Raw genomic sequence first — 20,303 nt, 5'->3', positions numbered from 1 at the left:
ACATAGCTCTATTTATCAATGAAGTCGTTCTCTTAAGACAGTTTGGCTATTTATTGCATGTTATGGGCTAAATTGGGTCCCATCAAAAATTAATATGTTGAAGTCCTAATACCCCCATACCTCAGAATTTAATTGTATGTATGTATGTATGTATTTATATATTTATTTATTTATTTAATTTATTGGCCATAAATGCATCAGTTTATTTCTGGAAACTCAATTGCATTCCACTGATCTATATGTCTATCATTACACCAGTACCATACTGTTTTATTATTTTAATAGATCTTTATTGGAGTATAATTGCTTCACAATACTGGTTAGTTTCTGTTGTACAACAAAGTGAATCAGACATAAGCATACATATTGTCCCCATATCCCCTCCCTCTTAAGCCTCCCTCCACCCTCCCTATCCCACCCTTCTAGGTCATCACAAAGCACCAAGCTGATCTCACTGTGCTATGCAGCTGCTTCCCACTAGCTAACTATTTTACATTCGGTAGTGTATATATGTCGATGCTACTCTCACTTCCCCCCAGCTTCCCCCTCCCACCCTGTGTCCTCAAGTCCATTCTCTATGTCTACATCTTTATTTCTGCTCTGCAACTAGGTTCATCAGTACCAATTTTATTTTTTTAGGTTCCATACATATGTGTTAGCATATGGTATCTGTTTTTCTCCTTCTGACTTACTTCACTCTGTATGACAGACTCTAGATCCATCCACCTCACTACAAATAACTCAATTTCGTTTCTTTTTATGGCTGAGTAATATTCCATTGTATATATGTGCCACATCTTCTTTATCCATTCATCTGTCGATGGACATTTAGGTTGGTTCCATGTCCTGGCTATTGGAAATAGTGCTGCAATGAACATTGTGGTACGTCTCTTTTTGAATTATGGTTTTCTCAGGGTATATGCCCAGTAGTGGGATTGCTGGGTGATATGGTAGTCCTATTTTTAGTTTTTTAAAGAAGCTCCATTCTGTTTTCCATGGTGGTTGTATCAATTTACATTCCCACCAACAGTGTAGGAGGGTTTCCTTTTTCACCACACCCTTTCCAGCATTTATTTTTTCTAGATTTTTTGATAATGGCCATTCTGACTGGTGTGAGGTGAAACCTCATTGTAGTTTTGATTTCCATTTCTCTAATAATTAGTGATGTTGAGCATTTTTTCATGTGCCTCCTGGCCATCTGTACGTCTTCTTTGGTGAAATGTCTATTTAGGTCTTCCATCCATTTTTTAACTGTATTGTTTGTTTTTTTTTTGATATTGAGCTCCATGAGCTGTTTGTACATTTTGGATATTAATCCTTTGTCTGTTGTTTCATTTGCAAATATTTTCTCCCATTCTGAGGGTTGTCTTTTTGTCGTTTATGGTTTCCTTTGCTGTGCAAAAGCTTTTAAGTTTAATTAGGTCCCATTTGTTTATTTTTGTTTTTATTTCCGTTACTCTAGGAGGTAGGTCAAAAAAGATCTTGCTGTGGTTGATGTCAAAGACTGTTTTTCCTATGTTTTCCTCTAAGAGTTTTATAGTGTCTGGTCTTACATTTAAGTCTTCAATCCATTTGGAGTTTATTTTTGTGTATGGTGTTAGGCAGTGTTCTAATTTCATTCTTTTACATGTAGCTGTCCAGTTTTCCCAGCTCCACTTATTGAAGAGGCTGTCTTTCTCCTTTGTATGTTCTTGCCTCCTTTGTCATAAATTAGGTGTCCATATGTGTGTGGGTTTATCTCTGGGCATTCTATCCTGTACTACAGATCTATATTTCTGTTTTCATGCCAGTACCATACTGTCTTGATTCCTGTAGCTCTGTGGTATAATTTGAAGTCAGGGAGCCTGATTCCTCCAACTCCATTTTTCTTTCTCAAGATTGCTTTGGCTATTCAGGGTCTTTTGTGTTTCCATACGAATTGTAAAATTTTTTGTTCTAATTCTGTGAAGAATGCCATTGGTAGTTTGATAGGGATTGCACTGAATCTGTAGATTGCTTTGGGTGGTAGAGTCATTTTCACAATATTGATTCTTCCAATCCAAGAACATGGTATATTTCTCCATCTGTTTATGTCATCTTTGATTTCTTTCATTAGTGTTTTATAGTTTTCTGAGTACAAGTCTTTAGCCTCCTTAGGCAGAGGGAGAAAGACTTAGGCAGGTTTATTCCTAGGTATTTTATTCTTTTTGTTGCAATGGTAAACGAGAGTGTTTCCTTAATTTCTCTTTCTGATTTTTCATTGTTGGTGTATAGGAATGCCAGAGATTTCTCTGCATTAATTTTGTATCCTGCAACCTTGCCAAATTCATTGATTAGTTCTAGTAGTTTTCTGGGGGCATCTTTAGGATTTTCTATGTATAGTATCATGTCATCTGCAAAGGGTGACAGTTTTACTTCTTCTTTTCCAATTTGTATTACTTGTATTTGTTTTTCTTCTGATTGCCATGGATAGGACTTCCAAAACTATGTTAAGTAAGAGTGGCGAGAGTGGACATCCTTGTCTTGTTCCTGATCTTAGAGGAAATGCTTTCAGTTTTTTACCATTGAGTATAATGCTTCCTGTGGGTTTGTCATATATCGCCTTTATTATGTTGAGGTAGGTTCCCTCTATGCCCATTTTCTGGAGAGTTTTTATCATAAATGGGTTTTGAATTTTGTTAAAGCTTTTTCTGCATCTATTGAGATGATCATATGGTTTTTATTCCTTAATTTATTAATGTGGTGTATCACATTGATTGATTAGCATACACTGAAGAATCCATGCATCCCTGTGATAAATCTCACTTGATCATGGCAGATGATCCTTTTAATGTGCTGTTGGATTCTGTTTGCTAGTATTTTGTTCAGGATTTCTGCAACTATGTTCATCAGTCATATTGGTCTGTAATTTTCTTTTTTTGTGATATCTTTTTCTGGTTTTGGCATCAGGGTGATGGTGGCTTCATAGAATGAATTTGGGAGTGTTTCTCCCTCTGCAGTTTTTTGGAAAAGTTTGATAAGGATCAGTGTTAGCTCTTCTCTAAATGTTTCATAGAATTCGCCTGTGAAGCCATCTGGTCCTGGACTTTTGTTTGTTGGAAGATTTTAAATTACGGTTTCAATTTCATTGCTTGTGATAGGTCTATTCATATTTTCTAATTCTCCCTGGTTCAGTCTTGGAAAATTGTACCTTTCCAAGAATTTGTCCATTTCTTCATGGTTGCCCATTTTATTGGCACATAGTTGTTTGTAGTAGTCTCTTACAATCCTTTGTATTTCTGCAGTGTCAGTTGTGATTTTTCCTTTTTCATTTCTAATTTTATTGATTTGAGTCCTCTCCCTTTTTTTCTTGATGAGTCTGGCTAAGGGTTTATCAATTTTGTTTATCTTCTCAAAAAAACAGCTTTTAGTTTTATTGATCTTTGCTATTGTTTTCTTCATTACTATTTTATTTCTGCTCTGATCTTTATGATTTCTTTCTTTCTACTGACTTTGGGTTTTCTTTGATCTTCTTTCTCTAGTTGTTTTAGGTGTAGGGGTAGACTGTTTATTTGAGATTTTTCTTTTTTCTTGAGGTGAGATTGAATTGCTATAAATGTCCCTCTTAGAACTGCTTTTGCTGCATCCCATAGAGTTTGGGTTGTCGTGTTTTTGTTGTCATTTGTTTCTATGTATTTTTTGATTTCCTCTTTGATTTCTTCAGTGATCTCTTGGTTATTTAGTAGCATATTGTTTAGCCTCCATGTGTTTGTGTTTTTTACATTTTTTTTCCCCTGTAATTTATTTCTAATCTCATAGCGTTGTGGTTGGAAAAGATACTTGATATGATTTCAATTTTCTTAAATTTACTGAGGCTTGATTTGTGACCCAAGATGTGATCTATCCTGGAGAATGTTCCATGTGCACTTGAGAAGAAAGTGTATTCTGCCACTTTCGGGTGGAATGTTCTATAAATATCAATTAAATCTATCTGGTCTATTGTGTCATTTAAAGCTTGTGTTTCCTTATTTATTTTCTGTTTGGATGATCTGTCCATTGGTGTAAGTGGGGTGTTAAAGTCCCCTACTATTATTGTGTTACTATCTATTTCTCCTTTCATGGTTGTTAGCATTTGCCTTATGTACTGAAGTGTTCCTATGTTGGGTGCATTAACATTTATAATTGTTATATCTTCTTCTTGGGTTGACTCTTTGATCATTATGTAGTGTTCCTCCTTATCTCTTGTAACAGTCTTTATTTTAAAGTCTGTGTTATCTGATATTAGTATTGTTACTGCAGCTTTCTTTTGATTTCCATTTGCATGGAATATCTTTTTCCATCCCCTCACTTTCAGTCTGTATGTGTCCCTAGCTCTGAAGTGGGTCTCTTGTAGACAGCATATATATGGGTCTTGTTTTTGTATCCAGTCAGCCAGTCTTTTCTTTTGGTTGGGGCATTTAATCCATTTACAATCAAGGTTATTATCGATATGTATGTTCCTATTACCATTTTCTTAATTTTGTTTTGGATTTGTTTTTGTGGTTCTTTTTTTTCTCTTGTGTTTCCCACCTAGAGAAGTTTCTTTAGCATTTGTTGTAAAGCTGGTTTGGTGGCACTGAATTCTCTTAGCTTTTGCTTGTCTGAAAAGCTTTTGGTTTCTTCATTGAATCTGAATGAGATCCTTGCTGGGTAGTGTAATCTTGGCTGTGGGTTTTTCTCTTTCATCACTGTAAGTATATCCTGCCACTCCTTTCTGGCCTGCAGAGTTTCCGCTGAAAAATCAGCTGATAACCTTATGGGGATTCCCTGGTATGTTATTTGTTGCTTTTCCCTTGATGCTTTTAATATTTTTCTTTGTATTTAACTTTATATAGTTTGATTAATATGTCTCAGTGTGTTTCTCCTTGGGTTTATCCTGTATGGGACTCTCTGCACTTCCTGGATTTGGGTGACTATTTCCTTTCCCATGTTAGGGAAGTTTTCGACTATAATCTCTTCAAATATTTTCTCAGACCCTTTCTTTATCTCTTCTTCTCCTGGGACCCCTATAATTCGAATATTGGTGCATTTAGTGTTGTCCCAGAGGTCTCTGAGATTGTCTTCAATTCTTTTCATTGTTTTTTCTTTATTCTGCTGCTTGGCAGTTATTTCCACCATTTTGTCTTCCAGCTCACTTATTTGTTCTTCTGCCTTCTGCCTCTGTTATTGATTCCTTCTAGTGTATTTTTCATTTCAGTTATTGTGTTGTTCATCTGTGTTTGTTTTTTCTTTAGTTCTTCTAGATCTTTGTTAAACATTTTTTGTATTTTCTCAATCGTGCCTCCATTCTATTTCTGAGATTCTGGATCATCTTTACTATCATTACTCTGAATTCTTTTTCAGGTTGATTGCCTGTTTCCTCTTCATTTATTTGGTCTTGTAGGTTTTTACCTTGCTCCTTCATCTGTGACATAGTTTTTTGCCGTATCATTTTTTTATTACTTTTATGAGGGGGATTGTGTTCCTGTCTTACTGGTTGTTTGGCCTGAGGCTTCCAACACTAGAGTTTGTAGGCTGTTGGGTAGAGCTGGGTCTTGGTGCTGAGATAAGGACCTCCATGAGACCTCACTCCAGTGAATATTTCCAGAGGTCTGAGTTTCTCTGTTAGTTCAGTGGTTCAGACTCGGAGCTCCCACCACAGGAGCTTCCTTCGCCTGACCCCCAGCTTGTGAACCAAGATCCCCCAAGCTGCGTGGGTGGCAAAAAAAACAAGAACAATAACAAAGTAAAAAATAAAATTAGGCTAGGAAACTAACAGATATGTTAGAAAGAATACAAAAATAAAAATATAGATGAATCAACAACAAGGAGGTACATCACCACCACAATAGTAAAAAAAAAAAAAAAATGTGGAACGCTTCACGAATTTGCGTGTCATCCTTGCACAGGGACCATGCTAATCTTCTCTGTATCGTTCCAATTTTAGTATATGTGCTGATGAAGTGAGCACTAATTGTATTTATTAAGAGTCCTTAAAGAGGTAACTGAATTGATATGAGTTCATTGGGGTGAGCCCTAATCCAACATGACTGATGTCCTTATAAGAAAAGGAAGTGTGGACATGGACACATACAGAGGGAAGATGATATGAAGACAACAGGGAGAAAATGGCCATCTAATAAGTCAGAGAGAGGCCTGGAACACATCCTTCCCTCAGAAGAAGTCAACCCTGCCAATGCCTTAATTGAGGACTTCCAGGCTCTAGAACTGTGAGAAAATAAATTTCAGTTGTTTAAGTCACCAGCTGTGGAACTTTGTTACGGCAGCCCTAGCAAACTAATACACTGCATTTAAATTTTGTAGCCCTTTAGCCATGCTTCAGTTGTTGTTTCCTTCATTTTTTCCAGGGGATTGGAAAAGTCTGCCCATCTTTGACACTCCCACTTTTGGATGGAGGCGATATTATGTGCAAACCAGTGGCCTTGGAGATAACTGGTCCCTTAGGCTGACTCCCTCCCAGCGAAGGCAAATTCATCCCAGCCACTGAACTATCTCTTAGGAAAAAAAAAGAAAGAAAGAAAATATTTCTGTAACGAGGTAATGACCTCTACTGGAAGCTGTGTGGAATTACAGAGATCCCAGTTAGTCTCAAGACTTAGGGAGAAAAAAAAATAGAACAGGTTTAAATGTTAAGAAGTGGTGACCTCAGAGGAATTTCTAAGGGAGAACACTGTTACCATCAACCAGTAAATAAATCTAAATTAAAAGAAAGTGTAGCAGAATAGAATAGAAGGAGAACCTTCAAATCATGTGTTCCTTATTGCTGCTGAGGGCAAGGTGGGCAAGAGGGAGGATCACACCCAGTCAGGGGCACCTCCACACTCACGTCCTCTGAAAGATTTCTAGCTCATTGTTACTCAGAGTGTGCTCTGGCAACCAGCAGCTGAGGCCCCACCCCAGAGTTGTTGAATGAAAATCTAAATTTTTTAACAAGGTTCCTAGATGATCTATAAACACATTAAAGCTTGAGACGCACTGCAGACTTATTCCTAAGCTCATTTTTCTTCACATTAGTGCGTATTATCCAAATACCCATAAAATGTACAGGTTGAATTAACAAATGTTTAGTCTTTTTTTTTTTTTTACTTTTTAATCCTGAAAACTCAACTAATGACAGCTTGGAACTCTCTGATTTCCAGGGTTTTCCATGGAAATGATGATCCTTCTAGCCCTCCTATTAATCATCCTGTGTCAGGGAAGCAGGAAGTTTGAATTTTAACTCTTCTTAATGAATGCATTTCACATACCAGAATTGCCTCGGCAATTTGCTCAACAGCTTTAGAAGCCATTACTAGATTGCAGTTCAAATTCATTTCATCTGTTTCCTAAACTGGCCCTATTGTTCATCTTCACACTATTCTAATGCATGGTACCAAGATACAGCTACTTTTGTTCAGCAGGAAAAACAGTTTTTCTTGTAAGTGCCCCTAAAACCAGAGTATATTAATTTGTTTAAAACGCAGTTTATATCTGGTGGTGTTCTGGTGAATGTTTAATAACCAGCTTTCAAAACAAAGTTGAAGCTATAATTTACAGCACTTGCCAATTGCCATAGTATAAATTCTCCCATCTTGAACAATTTCACAATACCAACATGATCATGAAGTTGGGGAAATATGCGCACAGTTGCTTCATGACAGTACAAGCAGGCATCACTATGTATTTCCAAAATACCATCAAATACCTTCCCATTTCCCAGACTACCTTCAAAATACATGTCAGTGCACAGTATATGTGCTGTGCAATTGTACAATCTTAATATATACCAATAGAAAACTACCAGGTTTGGGATAAAATACTAGTTTTATTAATGATGTGATTAATGCTTTTATTGTAACAGTAAGATGGTGATATAAAAACTTAATGTTATGAAACTCTCAGGAGCAGAGATGCAAACAGCTACTCCAAAATTTACTCTAGTAACCTTACCCTTCCCACACTTACCTGTAGGAGCTGTCTTCTACATAAAGAAGGCTAAGTTTGTATTTAGTGTCCTTGCAACTACCCTAAGGTAGTTCTCCTAGTTACGGCAACCCTTCCCACAGTCTTCGTTACCAATTACTTTTTGCTGGCAATTTAAGGCCTTTCAATCTGGGGCAGTCATGCCTCTGGCAGTTTCTGAGCTCCATCTTTAATCTCTCCATCTCACACCAGAAAAACTTGTCTATATTTTTATTAATTTCTGAAGGACCATGATCCACCTCATAAATTAATTCGTTAGATTTTCACCATCAATGCCACCATACAATGGAATGACACTGTTATGGGTTTAATTGTATCCTCCCCAAAATGTTAAAGTCTTAACCATCAGTACCTATGAATGTAACCTTATTTGGTAATAAGGTCTTCACAGATGATCAAGTTAAGATGAAGTCATTAGGATGGATCCTGATATAATATGACTGGTATCCTCATAAAAAGGAGAAATTTGGACACAGAGCCAGACATGCCTGGAAAGAAGAACACCTTGATTTCAGACTTCCTAGCCTCCAGAACTGAGACAATGGGTTTCTGTTGCTTAAACCCATCAGTTGATGGCAGACCTAGCAAATTAACACAGTCACAATCAGAAGAGGCATGTCTCAACTAATTTTTTTTACTCACATCCAACTTGGAGAATTGATGATACTTTTATTCTTATAAAACTTGACTAGATTCTAGGTTATTCTAATACTTATGTCACTCTCATTCTTTGCATTCTGAGATGCTTTCATAATAGGAAGGAAAACAGCAGAGATACAGTTGGGCATCATACACAACACTGACTGCATCAATGAGCGAGAGAAGCACATGTGCACACAACTAGTCATAGGTGTCATGATAGAAAAAGTGGCTGAGAAGTGCTACAATATTTGGTACAAAACTATTATCAACTTGCTAATGCAGTTACTAACTCCTACAAAAGGGGACTTAAATATGTAACTGAAGAGACCTCACTTTAACCCATTCCTCTAATGCAGAAATTTCCGAAACTGAAAGCAGGTTGGTGTAGAAGATGTTCTGAGGAAGAAAAACCTACTTGGAATCCTTTGAATGGGTGCTATAGTCAGCCACAAACTCCATCTACATTAAAGGCAAGCTCTGAAAATTAGTTTCTAAACCCAAAGGCACAAAAACAGAAATGCAACTGCTAAAACTCTTATTTACTGAATCATAACATTTTAGATTCTGGAGGGATCTGGGAACCTCATATTTTATCAGAAAGCAGTAAAACCTAGAGGTACTTCTCTAAGGTTGTAATTAATGGGAAAACTCAACCCCATTTCTTAGTTTCTTATATTCTAGTCCCAACTACCAGAAATGAAGTTTATGAACCTGATCATGTCTCTTAGTCACTTCAAGAGCTTTTATAAAAATGCACATTTCCAGGGCCCAAGCTTAAAAATTCAGATTCAAATCCCAAGTTTTGCTCATGGATCTGTTCTTAAATTCTTGGGGACTTCGGCTGTGTAGGGAAGTTTGAAACCACTTTTGAAAAAAATTCTGCCCAGAGACCTCTTACCTTTGGTCTGCTTCTCATTTCACTCAGACCCAGCTCTGTGTGATGATTACCACATCTTCTCTAATCCTGAGGAAAATGCTTAGGGTCCCATGGACCTGCTGATAATACAGGTTCACACTGACTCTGATAATGTAGAAGCTGCTCCCCTTGACTCCTGGGCAAGTTCTTAGTACACAGAATATTTTAGAGCAGAAGAGGAAAAACAAACCTGAAACGTCTTAAAAAAACCTTTTTTGAATGTTCTCATTTCATACTCGTTTTCTGCTCCTTAATTTGCCCGAGTACATTCAAGTTGCAGCCTCACACGAATAGCCATTTTCCCATTCACCAAGGGTAAGATGATTTATGTAGGGTGAGTTGTAATAAGCACAGGTTTCATTTATTTTCTATCATTGCTGTATCTCCTAGGGGAAGAGTTGACTGTAAAACAACAATAAACCAAAATGAAAAATTTATAAAACTATGGCCAAGTGAATCACAATTATTTATAAAATTTGATAGTTCAAACTGGGACCTAGGATATCCCGGGGGATGGGGAGACTGAGGAGAACACAGGAGAGAGCTGAATGTAGGAAATTTAGAGGTGTAAATAACTTTGCATTGGTGGTAGTGGTGGTAGAGGTTGTCAACTGCAATGTGTGCGATTAGAATGAAGCTGAGTCTATATTCTGGGCATCCATCCTGAGCTTTCTCACTCTCACACTTGAAGCTCCCATGCAACACCAAAGAGGGAGACTGAAACTTCAAAGTTTAAGAGGTGTGTTTGTACTGAAGATTTTACCCATGAAACATCTCTCAAATATTCTTTCTCTTCTTCATCCCAACCCTATCTCCTTAGGTGAGACCCTCATCAACTCTCTCCTGAAGTAGCTCAGGAGCCTCTAACTGCTTTCCTTGCTTCCAGATTCTTCCATACTCATGCCCTTTCAGCAATACTTCTTTCCCATTTGAGGCCTTCACCCTCAGTATCTCCAGCTCCCACACCCCACACCCCACACCCCAGAGATCACAAGGCTTCTGGAAAATAGGAACTATCTCCTCTTGCCGCCTCTTCGGAGATTCCTGCTGTAGAATACAGGTTCAGGCTGAACTCCTGTAGCCTATACAGCCTGCAGTAATGTCAGGGTTTCTATTCCAAACTGGAGAACCCAAGGAGGATCTGGAAGAGCCATACTTTGAAATCTTCCTAGTTGGGCTGTCTCTCCTTTGGAGCCCTATTTATTTGCAAAGGACAAGAAAAAAAAGGGCAATGGGGCTCTTTTGGAATTTGTGCTTCAGAGTCTACAGTTGACATTTTTGCCTTTGTTTCCAGCACTGAAACATGAGACCAGTTCGGTTCAGTGGCATACAGTGTGATTAGGACTAAAATCAACTTCATATTCCTTCAGGTCTCCTCAGAAACTGCAGTGTGAACCACAATTTTCCTATCTTTTTAATAATGAAATAGATATAGCACATCTTTATATTGACATTTTATGACTTCATATTTCATATTTCGTTATGGAATACTTCCGTAATGAGCAAGGCATCTTCTGACACAGAGGTGTCCTGAACAAATCACCTCTGGACAAATGAATATGAACGTGTGGAACTTTAGGTTCAGGTGAAGCATTTGCACAGTCCTGTAGTGTCACAGTAGAATAGGGATAAACCTTCCAGCCCTCTGGTACTGCTCTCCAAGAAGTGAGAAGGAATCCAGAAGCTTAAGTACATGGTGTCAGAGAAATTCGAGTCACCGAGCTTTCTTTTAGGGATATATATCTACAGAGCCCAAGAGGCATAGACGTACATGTTACTTGTCTTAGAAGATCACAGAAAACTCCTAGATACCTGAATGTGGGGAAATTCGTCCTCATGACTACAGCTTAAGGAAGCGAACACTAGCCAGGCAAGAACTGTGATTTTCCAGCCACCTTGGAGTCCCCCTGGCTATGGTGAAAGCTTAAGTCCCTCACTTCCTTGGCTTTCAAGGACCTTCAGAAAGGAAGAAGGAAGAATTAGAGAGTTCTCGCTGGCTTTTCTTTAGCCTCTACCCCTAGTTACTCCTAAATGGACAAATACATACAACATAGTGTTGTCCTAAATAAGAACTCAGGAACTGTGGAGTATAAGTCACCATGAAGGCTAGAGAAATCTCAGTAAGTCTAGTAACTGCTCATCTTCGGGGTACAAATGATTAAAAATAATCATAATAAGGTGCATGGTGTAGCTCTAGAGTCCAGCATTTGCCTATTTCAACTATTCCTTTGATTCTGTAGCTTTTGTCTCTAACTTTGTGTCACCTCTTTCTGGGCCTGAAGTCTTCTCTGTGGTCATTACACCATTGATGTCATAGCTGTGTCTGAAACTTTCAATCTATTCACAGCTCTTGGAGAAATTTGCTCCTTTAACCCTGCTTATCTTCTGTCCAAGTCTCCGCTAGTGTGCTCCTCTCTGTGGAATTGTTCCCTGGCAGTGTGAGGCCCATCATCTATTCAAAGGAGATGATGTACACAGAGGCACCTGGTGCATATAGGTGCCTAAATATTAGTTCCCTTCTCTCAGGGCTACCAGGGAGGACTCCCCACTCAAGCCTAACTCTTTGAGATGAGACTCCCTGAGGCAATACCTCAGCTTTATTCTCTACCATCAAATATCACCTACAATCCTAATCTATTGATATATCTGTGCATCTGCTTTCATTCTAAACCATCTCAAACTTAAACCAGCTCTTTGCTTCTGTTATTATTCCCCCCCCCCCCGCTCTGTGTTTCTCCCTTGAATAATGACTTCCTCATCCAAATTAACTTTCACAAATACCTTAATTTACAAAAGCTATAAATAAAATTCCATCAACGCGAGTGGAGATGGTACCTGAATGTGGGCATCCTGGTGAGAATTGGTGTCCTGACCTTACAAGGCTTCTTCAGACACCCCATAGGTGGCTAAGATTGTCTTTGGCAGATTAGCCAAGGGCCCATTTCTTGAGAGCAAAAAATCAAGGCCCTCTGAGCTATTCCAACTAAAAATCGAGAAGCATATAACAACTAATAAAGTTAAATTCATGCATTCTTAAGAAGGGAAACTTCAATCATTCTCCCTATGCTCTGGAAAATTCATGAATAAATATGTTAATGCAAATAGCTCCCACTTCAGAGATACGTTTGTAAGAGGATGTCCTGTCCTTAAACTAAACTGCATTCTTAAGCAGCTCTCCCACCTGACAGTATATCTGGCAGAATTAGTGAGTAGGAATGATCTTTACTCAGTTTGTAATCTGAACATGTAATTGATGACAGACTCCAAAAGGATACTAACATCTGACCTGGTAATATTACATTTTCAAGGTAATTTGTGTCATAATGGTTCATTTAAAAACATGTACAAGCAATCTTATGCAGCACTGAATATAATTACTTGTTCACATTCTCAGGATCTAAAAGAAGCAGAATAGGCTTTTTAAAATCAATAGAAAAGCCTAAACCTAATGGATTATTCATTTGAACCTGTTCTGCTGAACCACAGATTTACAGTCCCAACACAGTTCTGAGCAGAGCTGGGTCAGAGTGAAAGAATCTATCCTACCCACCGCCCACTCTGAGGAAAGACTAGGTGTCAGGGGAAAAGAAGGCTGCAAAGAAGTTCCAGTGGGCAAGAAATTAGAGTCCAAGACAGTTTTAGGATGAATCAAGTTCTATATTAAAGCAGAAAGTGATGTGGTTCATTTTTCTATTCTAACTGTGTTATAACAGCCTGGGATTTAGGAAAATAAGCCTAGGTGTCTTGGGTGGGCAGCAGCAGGAGATATGAGTGGCTGAGAAGAGATTGGAGAGCACCAAGCATGGGCTGAGGGCTCCTTCTGAATGGAATGTGTCCTGGTTGGAAAGGCAAGAAAACTAGTGGGTTATTTTGACTCAATAAATGATTCTAAGAACAGTACTGTTCTAGACTTCTGTACCTTAGTATCTTTCTGGGGTGAAATGAGTATGGAAAGGAGGGTTTTATGGTGAAAGGGATGCCTTCCCTTCCAATGACATGATGCACGGATGAAAGACAGGAGCAGGTTTCTGGATCAGAGGACTAAGCCAACCGACCAAGGTGATAGCAGGGCTCATTAAGCTTCCAGCCACACGAGGGCCTGCAAAACTGACAACATGAGGGTTCTGGGACTCCTCAGTGTATCTCCAGCCACATAACAGGGATGAGACTCAAGGGCTCAAGAGGTGTCACAGCATTTTCAAAAATAAAAAAAGCAAATTTCGTTCATTTTTAAACACTCACATAGGCCATATAACAACCTGGGAGTTTGCAGAAATTTTTGAAAGGGATGAGGGGGGAGTGGAAACATGGAGAAAGCTATATCCATGGGACAGTCAAATATTGAGTACTTCCATATTAAATAAGCGAATTCAAATGCCAAGGTTCAATAGCCATTCAATCAGATACAATGTTACATTTATATTATCCTTGTTTATTTTGCTATTACAGATTGATTTTTACAAACCTGCATTCTGGATCACATTTTCTGAATTCTGTAATCTGAATTCTGTCATTGTAAATCAAAAACTCACACATTCAAATATCACTTAATCATCACATGGGTATAATTTAAAACACATACACACTATTTAACTTTAATTGCTTTCAGTACCCAACAGAGTAAACTTCTCAAAGCACTCATATTTACAAAAGTAAAAATCCATGCCTACTTTAACAACAGCTGTCTAATAAATTGAAATTGAAGCAATAAAGACTTGTAGCACCTATCAGGTGAGAAAAAAGGAGACTCATATTCAGATATGGTTTGCTGTCATGACTCATCATTTCCCCAACCCTCTTGACAATAATGGGGAAAAGCACATAAATGAAATGTTAATTAAGAGTTCATACCAAAATCCTGCTAAGCAAAAATTCTAACTCCTGTTTTTCGGTTAGTAGGAAAAGTCAAACATTGACAACCTTTATTACTATGGTGTGATGATAACAGATGAACATTTTCCCCAATCTATACTTCATTGCCAGGAATCTGAGGTTCAGGTGTCAGCTGTTAGAGACAAGCCTCCTCCATCTGGAATTTCTAGAAGGTAATGGGCATAAAGGTACTTATCACAGAACCCAGCAGGCAGTCCATAACTGTTAGTTTCTTTTCCCATCCTCCTTCCAACATTACTAACTCACCTGGCCATAATTATGTCTAGTTCCCATCAGTCTTCCAAGCTCAAAATGAAATACGAACAAATTCCACTGCTTCAAAATATGCATAAACAAGAAGGGTCAACTCTTCTTATCTCTTTTAAGTGTCCTATGACTCTAAAAACCACTTTCCTTAGCTCCAACAACTGTCTACTGATGGGTGACCATCGTGGCCCTCTGTATCTTCTCTGTGTAGCATTGTGTCCCCCTCATCAGGATCTCCACATTCGCCTTGCAGGGATCCACAGGAGACTGGTAGGGACCCAAGTAGCAGCATTCAGAAGGGAAACATTTACTCTCAAGTACTATCAAGTACCATGCCAGAAAGTGAGTAGTGCAAAATGGCACTACCTCTAGGATAAATGAATGTCATTAATTTTAATGTGACTTGGTTATAACAACAAAGGGAAGAGAGAAAATATGTATTATCCTGTTTCTTATTTTTCCTAATACTTTGTATCTCCTTTACCATGGATGACTGATTAGAAATCTATAAATACACTCACTTTACAAGCATTGACTAATTCTCTGATACACAAAACTTCACAATTTTCTTTAATAAAAATATCCAGAAAATTAATACTTCACTGTTCTGGGAAATTGCCTAAAAGAAATGACCCCAATGAGTCCTCTAGTGGTCTCTGTTATGTTTTATTCCTCTCATATAAAATATTCATTCAACAAATATTTATTGAATGTCTACTATGTACCAGGTATTGTAACCACCACATACTGAAGTTACAAGAGGGAATAAGAGAGATATGGTCCCTGTTCTCACAGAAATTATATTCTAGTGAGGAAGACTAAAACTAAGCAAGCTACAACTCTTCCTAGAGTCCCTTAAAAAAAAATTGCACAGGGTGTTGCGATGGAGATGATTAACATGACTGTAAGAAGAGGGCCTAAAGGAGACAGAGCGTCAGGAAAGGCCATTTTGAGCAGGTGACCAGTGATCTAACACTTGAAGAACAAGAAGAAGCAATCCTCCCAAGGGCTGGAGGAAGCACATCTCAGGCTATGGGAAGAGCTAGGGAGCTCTGGCTCAGAAAACACTGTGAGCCTTAGCGATTGTCTTGAGGAAGGAAGGCTACGTGGTTAGACATTTCTCTTTGCCTGAGATCCTCTTCTGTCAGCCCTTATGTACCTCCAGGAGAACACACACTGCCCCCTTGACTCAGGTACGTTTCCAAACTGCCCAAGGATGCCCCACATGTGGTGTCCATCAAGGCATGCCTCCATTGTTCAATCTCACATGAGTAAAGAACTCACTGAGTGACAACCAAAATCAGTCATACTGCCTTTGCTTTCTGAAACAAAATCAGAATGCAAGGCTGAAAATCACTAACACAGTGATTTTCATGCTGTGCTCTGCAAAGACAGATGTTCACTCTGAGACTACTTTTATATGAGGCCAAGAAAGTAGAGCTCTACCTCACTATGATCATTTTCATCTATTTAACATAACAGAATCTGTTCAAGAGGTCAGTTAATAAAAGAGTTTTGTGAGTAAAAAGGATTTGAAAACCATGGTTTCCAGCCTGTTCTAGGACCTCTGAATGAATGCAACTCTCTCAAATATGGGAAGAGATGTTGTCAAATGCTCTTGAGTTCCTCCAGGCTACCTCCTATTTTTCCAATCACTAAACCTAAATCTTTTCTTTCCCGGTTCCCCAGCTCACATCCCATTTTGGCTTCATACCTTGCATCCAGTCCTCTGCCTACTTGATAAGCCAACTTCTTTATCCTTACCTTAAGACCAAAAAAAAAAAAAAAAAGAAAAGACCAAAAACCTTAAAATTAAGATGCAGAGATCATTAATGTATAAAACTAGATCAATCCAGAAACAAACATTTTTAACATTGATTTTAAGTATGTTACTGATTTTCATTAGGGAAAAATTGAGAAAAATAATTAAAAATTCAACTTTCCAACTTTTCAAAATAAATACATGAAAATATACAATGTGATCCAAACACAAATCAAAATACATTGTATAGTCTCTTATTATGACCCTCTCTTTTGTCAGAATATATCTCCCTTCCATCATCTCTTTACTCTGGAAGGAAAAAAAGAATAAAAGACAAAATCAAGAGTTGAAAGAAGAGAGAAAAAAATACAAAGACTGAAAAAAGTAGAAAGAGAAAGAGAACAGGACTGTTGCAGATGGGTTTAAAAAACAAAACGTCATCTTTCAAACTTCCAAAAAACTGCTATCTCTAAAATTATTAACCAGATATTCCCATATATATTGTTGTTCAGTGACTTCATATTAGTAGTCTACAAGATGAGCATACTGCAGAAGGCATCCATCCTCATTTTTATGAAAATTTTATCAGCGGACTCACTGCATGCCAAGCCCAGGTGGACTGGTCCCTGATGATTTTCAGGGCAGCATGACACAGCTTTCTGGGCTTTCCTTCAGGGTTAGTTAAAATTAGATGCTAAGGACTCAAGGAACAAGGGAACTCATTTTTAGCTGTCACAGATGCCTATGCACCCCAGAGAAGATACTGATATTGCATTAGGCATGGTGGAGATGCCCACTTAATGTCTTGGTCAAATTCATTTACCTGTTGTGATGAGTTCATTTCCACAATGCAATTTCCAATCTGAAGCATGAAATCAAAATTGGCCAACTATATTCTAGCTTGTGATGCAGTGCAATGAACAAGTAGAACTAAAATCAGCATAGCTCATCACTGCCCGGAAAATTAGTGAAAACCTCAGATACACAAATCAACAGGATTTATGTATGCAGTGAAATCTAAAAAATTATGTTATTTAACTCTAAAATAAATACATTTGAACATTGATACTCAAAATATTCCTCATTTGAATTATACAGAGCTTAGGAAACCAACATGTATTCTCAAAACACAAGAGCAGGAATAATTTACTGGCCTATTTACATATTAGCAGCCTATGGAAGGCTTTTGGTAACCACCATCCATCTGTTCCTGCAACCTGTCCAAACCAAATTCATTAACTGGATTTCCTCAGCCTCCTGATATAGAAGATAAATCTATAAATACCAGAAGATGTTCCCTTGGATTTCCCTGGGGGGTGAAAAAAACATGTTAAACATGTTAAAACAAAACCACAAACACAAGAGGACAGCTATTGGCTTTCAATTATCCTTCAGAGCAGACAGAATGTTCATTTTACATTTTAGGACTTAATAATAGAGAAAATAACTCTGTGATCTCTAGTCACTTCTTGAAATTCAAACCTGGGACTCCATTGGGCCTCTAGAGATGTAAACAGTGAGCTCTTCTAAAAACAGTTTGGAAAAGAGGCTTCCAGTAGAATAAGAAGGCAATCACCCTTCTGAAGAAATCTAGAGGGACACCATTTTCGCAGGCCAGATTGTAAGAGGCAAAATAAATCCTTCCAATTCTACCTTGGGCATGGCTACCATTGCCACCCATTTCAAATAGCCCTACACTGGCTTAGGATGAGGTGGGATTTGGAGGTCCTCACACATCTTTACCCAGCCCCTCCTCCCCCCGAGTAATGAGATAGTGGTGTCCTCCAGCATAACATTTTTGTCTTCGTAAGACCATATGTCCTGGGTTGTCTCTCACATTGCTTCACCAAGAAGCAAACACATTATTTACTTAATTGATAAATACAGTTCTAATTAGAATCCCATCTGCATTCATCCTCTTGTAAAATTACATGTAAATGAGCATGTTTGTTTTTTTGTTGTAATCATAGTCTTATGATGCATTTAAAAATATTTACATAGATAGACCTAGAGATTGCCATACTGAGTAAAGTAAGTCAGACAGAGAAAGACAAATATCATATGATATCGTTTATACGTGGAATCTAAAAAAATGGTACAAGTGAACCTATTTACAAAACAAAAGTAGAGTCACAGATGTAGAAAACAAACTTATGGTTACCAAGGGAGAAGGGGGGGTGGGGGGGGATAAACTGGGAGACTGGGATTGACATATACACACTACTATATACAAAATAGATAACTAATAAGAACCTACTGTATAACACAGGGAACTCTATTCAGTACTCTGTAATGACCTATATGGGAATAGAATCTAAAATAGAGTGGATATATGTATATGTATAACTGATTCACTTTGCTGTACAGCAGAAACTAACACAACATTGTAAATCAACTATATTCCAATAAAAATTAATTTAAATAAAAATATTTAGAAGAAACATAAAATAAGCCCTTATTCTTAAGAACTATTAAAAGACAAGTAGATCATAGCACATAAATAAAAGAGGACTCAAATAAACATATGTATATCACCTTCATATGAATTCATAAATATTTTATTTGCGAAGTCATATAACATAACCTTGAAATATTAGTAAAAGTTTGAATTTCTCCCTCTTGATTCTATAATTAGAAGCTAAACTCACCAACCATTTCCACTAAACACAGTGTTTCTACTACAATTTATTATAGTAACATGTTACTATAATCAATATACATCTGTCTTGTGCTTTGTATGTCTTTCTGCCCACCATAATTACTGTAAAGGCAATGTTATAAAACCACACTTTAATTCTTTATCTTGACTATAAATAGAAGGATTTAGCAAGCCTTCGTGGCCTTATATTTTGTGAACTTAATCTGTATACTGTAACTATAAATCCTCTAGCTTAATACATTACAAGTCAGCTATATTACTTTGTCTACTTAACAGACAATTTAAACTAAATAATTGATAATCCTTGAGTTTTCTTTTGAGGAAAAAAATTATTATTTTATCCAGGAGGTGACTCACTTAATCACATCTGCATTCACTCCTCTCATGAACACAGCACATCCACGAACCTTGTAGGTGTCCGCAGGTCATCAGGTCAGTCACTTTTCCCCAAATCCACCCTGATTCTTATGTATACCACCACTGTATATTACTAGGGGAATTCCAGCATGCCTTTTGCCTGAGAATACACAAATTCTAAAATAATTAACCATTATTACAGGAAATAAAGGCTAAGCCTTGAGGGAATACATCCTAGAAGGTAAGTTTGAATTGGTATTTGGTGGAGAGATTTGCAGATAAAGGACAAAGGTTTAGAATATGAGATATACCCCCAAAAAAGAGGACAAATCAAGGCTGGACTTCAAGGGCAGACACTAAACCTTTCCACTGCCTCATGAAAACTTCATAGTTCCTTAGGTAGGAAAAGGATTCCCAATTAGTTAAGTTTACAGTGGGTACAGCTTTACCATTTTCCCTACAGTTGCCCTTATCAGTGGCCCTTTGACCACAGAACTTTGGGGTGAGTTGGTAATTGATAACATCCTACTAGATGCTCCTTAGCTTGCATGCTTATTACTAAGTTCTCTCTCCTAAAGAAATATGGAGCATAAATTACATGAATCATGCAGACATAATTCAACCTCAATGCTGAATGAGAAGCTTTTTCAAAGAAGCATAAGCTCAACTGCCTGTGATGTTCTCTTCAGGGACAGGCTCTGTGACAAGCAGAAATAAATCTTTAAATGTGATTTAAGCCTCTAGATAAGTTACTGACATATTCCTATTGACTAATGTCAAAATTTTATATACAACTATTCCCAGTTAATTTGACTGATGTGTTTCTTGGCTGATTGGCTAGTCACTACCTCTTTTGATTGATGTTCATT

General features: G+C 37.7%; 1 non-coding gene and 1 pseudogene across 1 annotated transcript; both read right to left on the bottom strand.

Moving 5' to 3' along the window:
- The window catches only part of LOC133090518 (small ribosomal subunit protein eS12-like), a 162,143-nt pseudogene that overhangs the window by 41,779 nt on the left and 100,061 nt on the right, over positions 1-20,303 (bottom strand).
- LOC133091656 (U6 spliceosomal RNA) lies at positions 5,841-5,947 on the bottom strand. The gene has a single exon (XR_009700981.1). It is a non-coding gene; the product is annotated as a U6 spliceosomal RNA (small nuclear RNA).

This window comes from Eubalaena glacialis, chromosome 4, assembly GCF_028564815.1.
Source record: "Eubalaena glacialis isolate mEubGla1 chromosome 4, mEubGla1.1.hap2.+ XY, whole genome shotgun sequence".
Lineage (NCBI taxonomy): Eukaryota > Metazoa > Chordata > Mammalia > Artiodactyla > Balaenidae > Eubalaena > Eubalaena glacialis.
Note: the sequence above shows the minus strand (reverse complement) of the source record. Positions and strands in the feature narration are given on the sequence as shown.